General features: G+C 31.6%; 1 non-coding gene across 1 annotated transcript; it reads left to right on the plus strand.

Annotated features, from left to right (window-relative positions):
• Positions 1–16,226: 16,226 nt before the first annotated feature.
• LOC149226525 (U6 spliceosomal RNA) lies at positions 16,227–16,329 on the plus strand. The gene has a single exon (XR_016248504.1). It is a non-coding gene; the product is annotated as a U6 spliceosomal RNA (small nuclear RNA).
• Positions 16,330–16,769: the final 440 nt, after the last annotated feature.

Here is a 16,769-nt window from a genome sequence, read left to right on the forward strand (position 1 = left end):
ATGAGAACTAAGAGAATTGGTGTGATCATTATGAATGTAATATTTAGATCCTAGGTGCCATATTCCGTTATGATACACATCCCTGGTATTTACGTTAATATATGAGATCATGTGTATCTTCATGTGTTATGATTTTGTTTTCTCTTAGAAGGAATTTGGATGTCATAGGACATCATTCATGGCGTATCAGCCTTAAAAGCACTAGTTTAATCGTATACATTTGTTTTCCTTGGATGCATACCATGTTTTGGGAAATGAATCTCATTTTTGTTGATGCCAAGGGATGAATCCATGCCATTATTCCTTTCTAACACTAAATTATTATATTAAAGTGAAGATATAAGGCAAAGGGATATTTGGATGGCCCACAATCTAGATGAGCATTGGTTTACTCATAATTACATGATTTCGTTCTAGAGATACACATTGAAACTATGAGAACCATACTTATATAACCAAATGGAGGAAATTGGGGTCATATATTTATCTTAGTGATTGAGGCTATGGTATAGGGTCATTTAAACAATTATCCTAATTCTAAATACTTGTGCATATTTAATTTCTTGGTCATTTTATGAGGCTTTACTATGTATTTTTCACCAAGCTTTTCCTTAGATTATTCGATACAAAAGAATACGACTAAGGTACTCTATGATGAAAATATACTCCCCACATTAGACTAACTAAAGAATTATTTCAGAGATAAAAAAGAAAATAGAAGTTGGAATTTAGATTTTTAAAATTTCAGAACTAAAAAAAATTCTTACATACTTAATTAGCAAGATGACCCATTTTTGGTTCTAAAGCTAATTATAAATTCATAGAAACATACCAAAATATTTTGACATTAGTACTTTTCCATTACATAAAGCACACACCTCAAAAATATCTATATTCTTCTCTACTATAAATTCACCCTACCTTCCAAACTCACTTAGTTTATATGAAAAGGAGCATAGATTCATGTCCCAATAAGAATTGGGAGGTTGAAAATATATGCTTTATTCTATAATTTTTGTTATCGTTATTAATATAATTAGTGCAGGAATTATATTAATGTGAGATGTGAAAATGGGTTGTGCCAAAGAAAAGAGGTTGAAAATATATGCTACCTTTTATTCTATAATTTTTGTTATCGTTATTAATATAATTAGTGCAGGAATTATATTAATGTGAGATGTGAAAATGGGTCGTGCCAAAGAAAAAATTTATAGAGCAGGTTTAAGTTCGAGACCCACCATTGAATGAATTTCATCTTCACAAATGAATTTCATGTTCACAATTTTTTTGTGTGCCTTTCTATAATGTTATATTATCTTTTATCCTAGTATTTATCAATGGGAAGATAAGGACATTAAATATGGAAATAAAATTGCATGAAAGAACAAAGAAAGTAGAAGCATTCTTCCAAACTGAAACCTACGATTACTTTAAATATTATTGGCTAATGAAATAACTTATAATTTCTTGTTCCATTTACAATCATATTTTCTACTTAAAATTTGAAGAAAGAAAGTGAACGGTCCTTTCTAGCATTCATTTATCTAGTTACATTCGTAAATTATGCATAATCAATGAAGGAATAATTGGCATGTGCCTTGTATATGGTAGGACATTAGGCATTTTATTTGACAAGAATCCTCCAAGGTTTATTTGAAATAATTATGGCTGAACTAGTTGAACCATACCTAAATGGGGTTGATAAGGATGGTTGATAAGCTCTTTTATAAATACAAAAATGCTCGAAGTTGTCATGCTAGTTCAGGTAGCTTTAAAACGGGATGATTTGCCATTAATGAAGCATACATATTGCATGTATACAATGATGCCATGACCTTTGGTTTTAATTTCAAACGTCCAATGCCTCTTCTTATTCTAATGTTTCCGATCTCTCAGATTTACATATCATAAAATATTCATATTTTATAAAATTCCTACTTATTAGGTTTTTAATATCCCTCTCTCTAATTTGAAGTGGAGATAGTGAGCTGAATAATCATTCTAGTTTTTTCCACGTTTTCTTTTTAAGATATTTAATGAAGATGTCTCAGATAAATAGTTTCGACCTCTACATGATATATAATCAAGTGATACTTTTCCTTGGTGACCTCTACATGATATATAATCAAGTGATACTTTTCCTTGGTGTGTACATGATATATAATGAAATGATAAAAATAATATTCACATGCCCCTTGCAGAAGCTTTCTCTTGATGTGTTTGGTTCGATCATGCAATGTGGGATTATTTTCCAACTTGATCACGAAACTATTTATAAATAGAAGAATGGTAAAATTCACTTATTTATCCTCGAGGTATTCAAGAATTTTCCACATCCAGGCACTCTTAAAAAAAAGTTGCCACATATTCTTCGTTTATCTTGGAATATACTAAAAGTAACTATTTCATGACCTTATTACTCATAATTGAAGACTCATAACATAACTATAACTTTAAGTAGATACTTCAATTTTCATTTCTTCGTTAAAGTCTGAATGAAAATATCCCATCAAACCAACGTTATCCACTTTTTTCAATTGATCAATCTTCTTCAAAATATTTTTTCATAGATATGGAAAATATTTTTACCACAAACGAAATATCTAATATAATAGTAATGAGATAGACACATTGAACAATTTTGAAGTCTAAAATAAACTTCATCAAAATAAACGTTACAAAAATCATTCATATTTTAGAATATAATATCATTCATAAATGTGAGTCCACATTAATTGAATTACAAATATTCTTTTGTCATATATTACAACTGGTTTATTTGGAAATATTTTTTTATAAATAATTATAATTTTTTTTTTTTAAACAGTAATAAATACGAACTTTAAAATAAAATGCTTCACTTTCATTCTATTCATATGGTTTCAATTCAAAATTCATATAATAACACATAATATATAAACACAAATTTTTATTTTATATTTTTATATTTAACTATATAATGAACTTTAGTTAAAATATTATATCATATAATATATATTATAGTTAGGTTAAGAATAGTTACTTTTAAAGTAACCATATCACTAAAATATAATATAGCTTTTAATACAAAATAATAATTTTAACTGTTTATTATAATATACCATTTTACGTAAAATACTAGTTATTTTATTATATTGTTTCATTTTAGGTAGAGTGCTATTTTTCTTTTTTTTCCTTTTATTTTGATATATAAGTTCAATTCAACATTTAAATAATAAAATATAATACAGACTAAACAGTACATTCGATTTTCTTTTATTTTATTACAGTATTCCGCTTCATAAAACACTATCTTTTATTTTATATTGGCATTTTATATTGTAATGTAGTTGAATTAAATTGTTCTATAATATAACATAGTATATATAATATATTATATTTATGTTATTGTAATTATCAAATTATTTATATTAATTTTTTTATTATGAATTAAATTATTATTATTATTACTATTATTTAATTTTAAGTTAGTGTTCAAGTGAGATGTCAAAATTAGTGTATGAGACTTTCGTGACACAAGAAACTCACTTCTATGTAGTGATTTGATTTCACATTAATATAAATTATTATATAATATAATATTTTATATTATATATTATTATATTGAAAATATTCCATATAATTTTTTTGTATTTAAAGAAGTTGAAAATTGAGTTCGTCTTATATTGGTTGACAATGGGTTGATTCAAACATTAACACTATAAATTTTAGGATTCTACATACTCCTCTTTCCTAGGCATAGATGAATTGAGGAGTATTGAACCTCAAATATCCTCACACATAACACTTTACTTCCATGGCCATAATCAATTCAGCGACCCATACAATTATACTAAATAATATTTATATTATGTTCCATAAAATATTTAAATTATACATTATTATATCATTTTTAATTGTATAAAATATTAAAATATTTCTATTTTAATTAACTAAATAAGAGGTTATGAATTTATATTTTTGTGTCAGTTTTGCACAGAACAAATATGACGCGGGTGAGCCAAAGCGACTAGGGTTTTAGGAAATTGCAGGGACTGTCTCTAAAGGAGGGCAACAGAGGGGGAAGCTCAGCTCCTTCCTAGAAAGACACTATTGCCAGGAGAGGAAAAACACCAACAGGGAACAACAAAAGGTTTTGATAATGAAGGGAACAGGGATAATGAAAAGGAGACAGATGGGACCAATACCAAGGATAACAGTAGCACAAAGGACAAAGAGGAAGAAGACAAAAGTCAGGGTTCAAGAGACAAAATATGAAAAGGACCTTGTAAACCAAAAGCAAAAATCACTCCTAGATTAATATTAAATGATCCTGCACTGTAGGCGCACAAGGAACACATGGGGACCTATGCCATTATTTGTAAATTCATGGGACTATGGCCCACTAAGAAAGCTTTACATTCGTGGATGAAGTATCACTGGAAACCCAAAGGAAGCATTGACCTGCATCTTGGGTCAAAGGGATTCTTCACAATGGTATTCTCAAATATTGATGATAAAAACAGAATATTCGAAGGAGGACCTTACTTTTTTGCAGCAGATGGTCTCTATATGAAGCCATGGAGGATGAATTTTGTCCTAGAGTAGGAGACGTTCTCTTCAGTTCTAGTTTTGTTAAGGCTCTCTTCTCTACCTCTTGACTATTGGTAAACTGAATTGCTAGCTGCCATTGGCAATAAACTAGGACATTTTGTCAAAGCTTTTGAAGCCACAAGAAGAGGAAAGTACACCTCCTTCACAAAGATTTGTGTGGAAATAGATCTATCAGGAGCACTTTTGGATGAAGTTATCTTGGAAGTTTTGATGAGGAGTGGATGCAGACAATGGAGGATGAGCATATCCCATTCAGAAGTTGTAGATGCCATGAACATGGTCATCTGTACAAAGACTGCCCTCTCAGTAAAGCAGACAACAAAAACAAACCTATTAAAAAAAAGGACTCTGAAAGCTTTCAAAAAGTAGCAAGTAGAGGAAAAGGAGGAAAATAGGGGCTTAAGCAACACCATAAAGAGGGGAAGAAAGTCAGTCATAACAAGTTTCAAGTGCTAGAAGAGAATGAAGAAATCACAAGAGACAACCAATATCAGGAGGAGGGTCATAATGAAAGAAAGAAAGAAGAGGATAAAAAACAATCTCAAGACATTGGTCCTCAAAAAGAGATGATGATAAGTGAAACAGAAATGGAGATGGACCAGGAAATGACCCAAAGTGAAACAGACCTGGAAGACCATGAACTACAAGAAATTCTAGATAAGGAAAACCTAGATCTGGAAGGATTCTTGATGTAGGGAACCAAAGGAGGAATAGATTCACTGCCTCAAGAAGAATGCAACAGAATACAACAGTTGTTTTTATGGAAAACTCAGGACAGAGGGTTGGATAAAGGTAAAAACATTCACAAATAGGAGCACAGAGGGGTGAAAACAATGAAATCAACTCTAGGATTAGCGACCAGAAACCCAAGAAAGAAAAGGGGCAGGAAAAAGCAAAACGAGCTCTTGATGGAGTGTGGAAAGTTAATGATAGATTCAAGTAAGATGAAATATCTAACCAGTTACTCCTTTACAAATCTTTAATTATGAAATTCATCTCTTCCAATATCAGAGATATAGGGAGTAAAATAAAACAAAGGATGCTTAGTAACAGAATGAAACTAGCAATGGTGGACATAATCTTCATTTACGAAAAAAAAATGCTCCATTCAGAAATTAAAACAAATCCATAGAAAATGGCTTAACATATTTGAGTTTCTAGAAGTTAAAGCAAAGAACATAGTTGGGGGCATTCTCACTCTATGGAATCCCCAAAAAGTTAGCAGAATAGATTTGGAGGATTCAAGAAATTATTTATTAGTAATCATTCAACCAGTGAGGGTTTTAGACACCTTCCTGGTTACTAATGCTTATGGTCCTCAACAAATAGATTAAAAACTTAGATTTCTCGACTTCGTGGTAGATCTTAGAAGTAGACATGAAGAAATGCCTTGGGTCATGGGAGGAGATTTTAACATGATTAAATATCTTCTGGAAAAAAAGGAGGTACCAGAATCTAAGTAAAGATTCAGTAGCGTTCCACTCCATAGAAGATATGAAACTGGTTGACTCTAAAACACACAATGGTGTTTTTACTTGGAATAACAAAATAGGATGTGAGGCCCAGGTCACCTCCAAGTTAGAAAGATTTTTTATCTCAGAGGCGCTGATGCTCACTAATAGAGAAATAATTGCTAGTGTTCTCCCATTTGCTGTCTCTAATCACTAGCCGATTCATTTAGATATCAAGGGGATTTATTCTCAGGGAATATGCCCTTCAGATTTGAGAATATTTCGCTCTCCCACCTAGATTTCATCACCAATATTGAAAAAAGGTGGTCCAAAGATCTACAGATCCAGGGCACTAAGATGTTGCTCCTCCACAGAATACTAAAGCACATAAAACTCAGACTCAAAGAATGGAACAAGAAGGATTTTGGTAATATTTTTGCTAACAAAAGATCAGTGGAAATTAAACTATAGGAACTAAATCAAGCTTTGATCACAGATGGTTTTGACAAAGCCAAAAGTGAGCAAGCTGATATACACAATCAAGAATGGGAGAATTTATGCAATCAAGAGGAAATATTTTGGAGGAAAAAATCGCGAGTTCAATGGCTCAAAGAAGGTGAACAAAATACCAAATTTTTCCATAGATCATCCATAGCCAATAGGGCGCACAATAGAATTTCTTCGATATTGAATAAAAATGGGGAGCCCCAGACCTCTCGTAAGAATATAGAAATGGTGTTGGTTCAACATTTCAAAAGCATCACTAAAGAAACTAATCTAGACAGAGAGCAATGCATTAAGAAAATGACAAAAAACATCCCTAAAATGGTGTCTAGAGAGGACAATTTGAACCTGAATAAACCAGTAACCGAAGAGGAAGTCAGTGAGGTTATCAAGGATATGCAGAATGGTAAAGCTCCAAGACCAGATGGTTTCAATGTAGAATTTTTTAAGGCCTGTTGGAATGTTGTCAAACATGATATTTTGAATGTTGTAGAGGATTCCAGAAGAAACAAGACTATTCTGAAAGCTCTCAACACCTCCTTCATCTCCCTGATCCCCAAGCAGGATTTTGCCTTGACTCCTGATAATTTTAGACCCATTGCTTTATGCAATGTGGTTTACAAAATTATATCCAAGACTTTTGCTAGCAGACTCAAACCTCTTCTTCTTTAATATCAGGGGAACAATCTGGTTATGTGGAAGTAAGACAAATCTTGAATAACATTATTCAAGCCCACGAGGTAGTTCACATACCAACCAGTAAAAGGCAGGCTGGTATGATCATGCAATTAGACATTACCAAAGCGTATGATAAGGTGAACTGGATTTACATCAAAAAGGTCCTTCCTGCCTTTGGGATCGATCAGAGTTGGGTCAATTGGGTTATGGCTCTTGTAACTTCTTCCAACTTTTCTATTTTGGTGAATGGATCGCCCTCAGGAATCTTCACCCTTTCTAGAGGCCTCAGGTAGGGAGTCCCACTCTCTCCATTTTTCCTTATCCTCATGATGGAAGGACTGGGCAGATCAATTTCACATCCCAAAGCCTTGGCAAAGATTAAGGGCTTTCAATTAATGGAGAATGGTCAAGCAATGAATCACCAACAATTTGTGGATGACACCATGCTGCAAGATAGTCCCATAATCAAATAAGCTTCACCATACAAAAAAATCCTAAATGACTTTGCCATGGCTACAAGTATGGAATTTAATCTCTCCAAATCAAAATTTTTTTTCTTAAATACTAACATTGCAATTCAGAGCAGTATCTCTAAAATGCTGGGCTTTCAAAGGGATTCCCTCCCTTCTAAGTATTTGGGAATTCCACTTATAGCTAGACCATTGCATAAAATTATTTGGGAACAGTGATCAACAAGATGCAAGACAAAGTTAAAAAATGGACTTTCAGATCATTGAACATAGCTGGTAGGTTAATTCTGACAAAGGCAATTATGCAATATATCCCTGTTTTCTTTTTATTAGCCCTCCTAGCTCCCAAAGGGGTGTTACAACAATTCAAGAATATACAAAGAGACTTCCTTTAGGTCAAGGAAGAAACAAGGAATAAATGGGCCCTTGTTTCTTGGGATAAAATCTGTAAACCCAAAAGTCACGTAAGTCTAGGCTTGGATGATCAAGAGATTCTAAGTAATTTTTTAGGAGCTAAGCTCTAGTCAAGATGGGTTAAAGAACCAAAGGCTTAATGTTTTAAGACTTGGAAAGAAAAATATGCAAGCTCCTAGTAAAAAAGTGATCTTATAAGAATGTTTGGAAGCATAAAGGGCTCTTACATCTAGAATAAAGCCTGGGAAAACATAAGCCTTGTACAAAACATTAGTTTTTTGGAAATCAGAGCAAGAGATTTGGCTCCCTTCTGGGAATACAAATGGCAACAAGAACTAATGCTGATAAGAGAGAATTTTACGAGCCTCAAGCAGGAAACAGATTCCCAAGGATTAATCAAAGTCAAAGATTTTTGGAATCCTCCACATGACTTAGGAAAGTGGAGAAACTAGTGAAGCATAGACTGCAGTGAGGATAGCCACATAAAGATAAAAGCAGAGGAACTCATGAGCATGTTAAAACAAAGGAAGATCTTGGTAACATATGGGCAGGATCAGTTAAGATGGAGCCTCAATAAATAAGGTACCTTTAATATTCAAGAAGCAAAAAGAATTATCCTAAACCTAGATCCCTACGTTTTGGTGAAATCCTGGCAACATGTTTGGAGCCACCAAGGGTGGATGAAAATCAAGCATTTTATGTGGTTAGTTCACCATAAGAAAATCTTAACTTGGGACAATATTCGGAAAAGGGGTGTTATTGGGCCTTCCAAATGTCAGGTATGTGAAGCTCAAGAGGAGACAGTGGAGCATATTCTCAACAGCTACACCTACACAACTTGGTTGTGGGATTCTTTTGATACCATTTTTCAACAGAGAAATCAAGATAAGGGAAGTATCATTAATACCTTACAAGTGGAGAAAAAGCTTTTCAGAGAATGAGATCCTTAATTTGGCCTAGACCTTTACGCCAAGCTTCATTATTTGGAATGTTTGGAAGGGAAGGAATAAAAGAATTTTCAAGGAGGAGAAAACTACTCCTCTTTGCCTGATGAATCAGATCTTGAAATAGATTAAGGAGACAGTTTCCACCACTATTCGCAATTTTCCCAAGAATCCTCCCACAAAGAATGAATTGAGAACTCTCAGGCATCTGGGTATGCAAGAGATCATTCACCATGGACTAAGAAGAAAGGAAAGAGATTTGGAAATGGAAAAGGAGTTCTGGCATCCTCCACCGATAGGTTATCTGAAATGCAATATTGATGATCCTTCGAAAAGTAACCCTAGAATAGCAGGTTATGGAGGGGTGTTAGGAGACAAAGAAGGAAATATAATCGTTATATTCCACTGCCATTTAGGCATAGCCACCACCAATATGGTTGAATGAATGGCATTGGATCAATGTCTAGAGATTCTACAACTAAATGACAACTCTAATGTCATTATCGAAGCAAACTCAGAGATCTCTATAAAAACGGTTAAGAGAATCAGTTGTGGAAAAGCGCCAGAGAGGGTCTCAAAGCACTGGAGACTAATACAAGTGTACCAAAGAATTCAAAAACATCTCCTGAGTCTTTTAACTGTTAGCTTCAATCATGTTCATCGAAAAGCCAATAAACTAGCGGATATACTGGCCAACCAAGGAGTGATTAATTCAGAATGCAGGATTGAGATGAAGTGGCAGGAAATGCCTCAGAGTAGATTAAAAGCTCTCTGTAATGAACAAGCGAGAGAGGAAAAAGAAATTTTTGGACATTTGGCCAAAGGGAAAGGCACGGAATGAAGCTTTCTAATTAGGCTCAAACATAGTACTTTGGTTGGTACCTTCAAGAAGGGTGGACTCAAAGCGGTTTCAAAAGCCTTTGGTGTAAGTTTTTCAGTCTGCTTCTCACTTCGATTTGTAATACATGGTTTCATTTACAGCCAGCGGATGTTCCCGAGGAACGTTTCATAGCAAGCTTTCGCGGGAAGGGTGGCTGGAACTTTCTAGCAGCAGATATTCTCCTGATTTCCTCCTACGGAACGAAAAACGACACTTTAAGCTGTTTCCAAGCAATCGCAGGGCTTTTGAATGGTAAGTGGTTTGGGAATTTTGAGAGCAATTCCACTAGGCTCTCAACACGTGGCAAGGGTACGGTAAGGAATACCACCCTTCGTCGCACCTTAATGTTCGAGCATCTTTTCTTTGCGATATTTCTCCAAACTGTTAATTTTTGTAAAGAGAATCGACGGTCAGATTTGGCTGTGATTTTTGGTGGGGCCGCTTGTCTTTTCAGGCTTTTCGTAATAGTGATGTAAGTGTTAGCAAAGTTTGACCTTCGGTAAAAAACTATAATGGTTAACTAAAGTTTAATAGGCCTGCTTTACTTCTTGTAGAATGGAGGGTCATATCTATGGCAGGATGTCTTTGATTTTTCCGGAGTCTATGGTGAAGTCAGGTTTTTTTGTTGTATATGCTATAACATTACTTTTTGTTTATTGAAATAGAAGGATTGTCTCTTGCTTGAGCAAAAAGAATTTATATTTTTGTGTCAAGAGGTTTTCTCTCTGCTTTAATGTCAACGCCAATATTTTGAGTTGTCAAAAATAAAATATAATTAAAAAAAATAGAAAAAATATCAATGAGAATTATAAAATTTATAAAGTAAAATTAGTAATTATAACTTCTATCAAAAATCTATAAATTTAAATTAAACTATAAAGTTATTGTGGTGCATAAGCGTATGGCATTGCATAGGCTATAATATCTGTCCTTAGTATTTGTTACTACAGAATATATTTAAGGACTTGAGGAAAACCATTATGGAATGCAAAAGTACCATCTTAGATCCATATTAACTCTCAAATTGATTCCTCTTGACACTTGGTAGATAAATATTTAAGATGGATGTATATTGATTTTATTTCAAGTCCTTAATTGATAATGGATAAAGGAAATGATTGTTTAAGGACATTGGAAATTAAAAAAAAAAAACCTTTTGTTTATAATCACCCTTTTTTAAAGTCGTGTCAACAATATATATATTATTAATTATTTTGGCTTGTAAACATCTTTTCAATGTAACTTAAAAAAAGTTACATGGATTCTAGTGTAAAAAGTAAGTTATAAATATCCATCACACACAAAATTACTAACTCAGAAAGATTTATTATATGTATTAGAAGGTCCATTTTAGACATCAAAATTTGCCATATGAGATTTCGCATAAGCTGTTTGTACTCGGTTGCATCCTCAAATTCATTCCCTTCTTTTAATGGAACCTTGAGATTTTGCATAAGTTGTTTGTACTCAGTTGCATCCTCAAATTCACTCCCTTCTTTTAATGTGACCTTGAGATTCCATTTCATCCTAGTAGATAAATTATTGCATTTAATCATGCCAAACTTGTTCAGCAATTCTCCTATGTACTTCTTTTGAGAGATGAATAGATACTTTGGATGTTGGGTCATTTTAATGCCCAAGTAGTAGTGAATATGTAAATAACATTTGTCGCATGAATGTAATGAAATGAAGAAAATAATTTGAATAAATACTATAATCTTAATATAGATTATTTTGCATATGTATGTTTATATTGACATTGTGATATATCGAATAATTAATATTTGTATCTACTTTCATGAATGAACGGGATAAATTTTAGCAAAAATGGAAAAACTCAATTATTATTACCCTACAAAATCAAACACAACGCTCTGTTATAAGTATTGTTAGATACAAATTATTTTAAACTTGGACATAGAAATTGAGAGAAAATTTCAACAATATCGAGGAAAACTCAATCAATTCTAATTAATCATTAATTCTAATGCTTTCCCTGAATGCTTACCTCACAAATGACAAGACTAAAATTATATAAAATATTTCTGGATTTTGATATTTGTTTATTTTAGTCTTCATTAGAATTTCTACCCGCTTCTGAGCTCTCAAAATCTATGCTCCCTCTCAACCATTTATTTTTTGTTTCCTCTTAATTCATTGAAGATACAATTTCTTCATAACATCAATGAAGTATTTGTAGTGACTAACAATTCTTCAAAACCTCAAAAAATAGTTAAGACGCTGAATCATTATATTAACATACTTACATCTACCAAAACATAACAAAATATTATTTTGACAAATATATAGATAAACAGTGTAGATACTAAATGTATTTAGTATTGACCTTTTCTTTTTCACATACACAAGCTTATGAAAACATAAAGGGGACTAGTAAATACTATTCTTAGAAAAGCGAAGTACATCATAGACTGCCATATTATAAGAAACTAGAGACATAATTAAACTAGTGATGTGTTCTTGTGGCACTAACCACTAGCTTAAATTATGTTACCCCATTCCATGGTTCGTTTTTCATTATATAATTTAAAAATATATATATATTTAGCTATTTGTCTTCTGGATCCATAAGATCAAATTATTGATTGTTAATGTGATTCATGGCAAACAGGAAAAAATGAAAGGAAGAAAATATTATATGTAGAGGCATAAAAAGGAGAGAGATAAGTTTGAGAACAAAAAATTTAGTCAAAAGTAAAAGAAAATAAGGATGATATAAAATATAATAATTTTAATAAAATATTTAAATAAAAAATAAGAAATCCAAAAAATAACCATGAGGCAAAAAATAATAAATAAATAAGTAAATTATATATATATATATATAATAACATACATAACTAATCGTTATAAATAATCGATATATTCTATTAGAGGCTATGTATTGAATTCATTACCATTATCTGAATCATGTGAGTTTTCAAAGATGACATCTCGAAAATCTTCATAGATAGTTATTTAATTGATTCTTTTATTTTTCCTAAAAATATGTTTGGAATGAATATTCTTTAAGTTCCATGTCCATGTTACTAGAAGCATAACTATTTAAACTGAACTAACTTTTATGTCTCCAATTTTTATCATCTTTTCTTTTTATCATTTTTTCTTTTGTTAAGAGCGTTTCTATAATTTAATGCAATATTTGAGAAGAATAATGACTTAAATTTAAAAATATGTTTTCATAATTTAAAAATATATTGTTTAATAAAATTTCCTTTGAATATTTTTAGTTTACATTAGTCTCAATTTCCATAAATTTTCTTATAAAAGATTTTAGATTATTTATGTGAGTAGAAAAGGATGTCTAGTCATGCATTTTAAGTTGAAAATCTATAATTCAAGGAAATTTTGTATCTACAATTTTTAGACCATGATACCTATCTTTTCTACTCACAAATAATTTTAAAATTAAGCATATATTATTTTATTAGGTTAAATATATTTCTTGTAACCTCCCATTTAGTAGTTTAGGAGGCCATTAATTTTTAATGATTCATAAGATAATTTCTCAAGTTATTATTACACAATATTTGTCAAAAAAAAATACATCTTAGAATAGAAGACTAATTAATATCCCCCTATCAAATTAAAACATTTCAATTTCCATCTCTTAAGCGAGAGACACCCTACATATTTGTATCATATGCTAGAATCATGGCTTTCCTTATACCAAAATCCACATATATTAATAAATAGAGACATCCATAGAGTTAATGGATTCTCCAGAGGCTCTTGAAACCCATGGCAAGTACTAGATTCTCCAGAGGCTCTTGAAACCCATGGCAAGTACTAGGTTATAAAATGCTTAACACTCACCCCTAAGTGTAATCCACGGGTGTTGCAAACTCAATACCGTTGGCTATAATACCACTTTTTGCAGTCAAGATTATTATTACACCAACGTTGCAGATATTAACAAATAGACATATTCTGAAAGTTAACACATCCTTGATATGTGGTTAAGTACATCATAAAACTCAAGAAACACTATATTATCCAACTCCCAACATCATCACAATGATATTAGGCTTTGTGGTATCCATTAGACCTTGTTCATGGATTTTAATGTGTAAAAACATTTTTTTTTTCATTAATTCATGGAGATTTCCCCGCAAACCATGAAATTTCCAGAAAGACCCATCAAATGCCCCCTAATTTATCAAACGAAGCTCATATCCTTCACACACATACATAATTTGTTTTTAATAAGACCCATGTAATGGCTTAAAAGTCTTGCACATGTTTCATGAGAACTAAGAGAATTGGTCTGATAGTTATGAATGAAATTTTTAGACCCTCAATGCCATCTTTAGCTACGATACACATTCCTATTGTTTAGGTTAATGTATGAAATCATGTGCATATTCATGGGTTATGTTTTTTTCATTTTTTTTTTTTATCTCAGAAGGAATTTCGATATCATACGACATTATGCATGGTCTGCCCGCCTTAAAAGCACTAGTTTAATCATATAAGTTCGTTTTCCTTCGATATATACCATTTTTTGGGAAATGATTATATATTTTCTGGTACCAAGGGATGAATCCATCCTAATATTCCTTTTTAAACCCAAATATTTATATTTAAGTGAATATATATGGTAAAGGTATATGTGGATGGCCCACAATCTAGATGACCATTCTTTTAGTCATAGTTACATGATTTCATTCTAGATATACATATTGGAACTATGAGAACATTACTTGTATAACCAAATGGAGGAAATTGGGCTGATACCCTTATCTGAGTGGGTGAGGCTATGATCTAAAGTCATCTATAAAGTTATGGTAATTCTAGAAATTTGTGGATATTTAATTTCTAGGTTATTTTTTAGGCTTTCCCATGTATTTTTCACCAAGTTTTCCCTTCTACTATTAGATATAAGAAAGTAAGACTAAGGTACTATACGATGAAAATATACTATCCACTTTCAACTAACTAAAAGATTATTTCAAATATAAACCAGAGAATATAAATTAGAAATTAGAATTTCAGAATTTCAAACTATAAAAAATTCTTACATAATTTAATTAACAAGATGACCCATTTTGGTTGTAAAGCTAATTATAAATTCACATAAATACACCAAAATATTTTGGGATTAGTACTTTTCCATTGCATAAAGCATATACTTACGAACCTCAAAAATATCTATATTGTTCTGTACTATAAGTATAAATACCTTTTGGGATTAAAATTTAGCATACGCTCTGATAGCACTTGGTTGATATGAAAAGAAGCATAGATTCATGTCTGAATAAAAATTGGGAGGTGGCCAATATATGCTACTTTTTATTATTAAAATTTCGTTAGAGTTGTTAATATAATTATTGTAGGAATTATATTAATATGAGATGTGAAAAATGGGTAGTAACAAAGAAAAGAGTTCTGATAAAGCAGGTTTAAGTTCGAGACCCACCATTCAATGAATTTCGTGTTCACAATTTTCTGTGTGCTTTATTATAATGTTATATTATCTTTTATCCGAAGATAGGGACATTAAATATGGAAATACAGTTGCACGAAAGAATAAAGAAAGTAGAAGCATTCTTCCAAACTGAAACCTACGATTACTTTAAATATTATTGGCTAATGAAAATAAGTTAGAATTTCTTGCTTTATTTACAATCATATTTTCTACTTAAAATTTGAAGGAAAAAAGTGAATGGTCCTTGATAGCGTTCATTTCACTATTTACAATGATAAATGATGCATAATCATCCAAAGAATAATTGGAATGGGCCTTTTATATGGAAGAACTTTAGGCATTTTATATGACAAGAATCTTCCATAGTTGATTTGAAATAATTATGGCTCAACTGGTTGCAACATACATGATTGGGGTTGATAAGGATAGTTGATCAGCTCAACTTCTGCGAAGGAAAAAATGCTAGAAGGTGTCATGCTAGTTGAGGTAACTCTAAAACTTGATGATATTCCATTAATCAATTATACATATTTATAGAATGAGGTCATGAACTTCGGTTTTAGTTTCAAAGTTCTATTGTCTCTTCTTATTCTAATGTTTTTTATTTCTTTTATTTACATATTTATAAAGTATCCATATTTTAAATAATAGTTAAGGGTTAGGTGTCTAACACCCCGTCCCCTAATTTCAATTGGAGTTAGTGAGCCAAGTAATCATTCTATTTTTTTTTTAAGTTTCTTTTCTAAGGTATTTGATGAAGATGTCTACAATTTGCTCATTTGTGCAACAATTTATGAGATGAATAGTCTTGGCCTATACATAATATATAATGAAATGATAATTTTCCTTGGTTTTTACATGAGATATAATAAAATGATACAAATAATATTAACATGACCCTTTCTCAAGCATGCCATGCACAAACCAAGAAATGGTCCAATTTTTTTATGAAATTTTGTCTTGATGTGTTTGGTAAGATCATGGAATGTGGAATTATTGGCCAATTGGTCACAAAAGTATTTCTAAATAGATTAAGAGTATAATTCACTTATTTCTCCACGGGGTATTCTAGAATTTTCCTCATCCACACACTCTTATTTTTTTCTTCTGTAGTTGCCACATATTATTCATCTATCTTGGAATATACTAAAAGTAACTATTTTCATGACCTCCAAGAGATAACTCATAATTTAAGACTCATAACATAACCTTAAGTAGATACTTAATTTTTATTTTCTTTGTTAAAGTTTGAATCAGAATGTCCTATCAAGCCGATGTCATCCAAAATATCCCAACTAGCGGATGCCATCCACCTATGAAAATTTGACTCCAAAATCTTGAGCTCCTTTCAAGTACTTAAGAACTTTTTTTGAGTACATGAATCTT

The sequence above is a fragment of the Pinus tabuliformis genome, chromosome J (assembly GCF_031772625.1).
Source record: "Pinus tabuliformis cultivar Carrire ecotype Pingquan chromosome J, CPIR1, whole genome shotgun sequence".
Lineage (NCBI taxonomy): Eukaryota > Viridiplantae > Streptophyta > Pinopsida > Pinales > Pinaceae > Pinus > Pinus tabuliformis.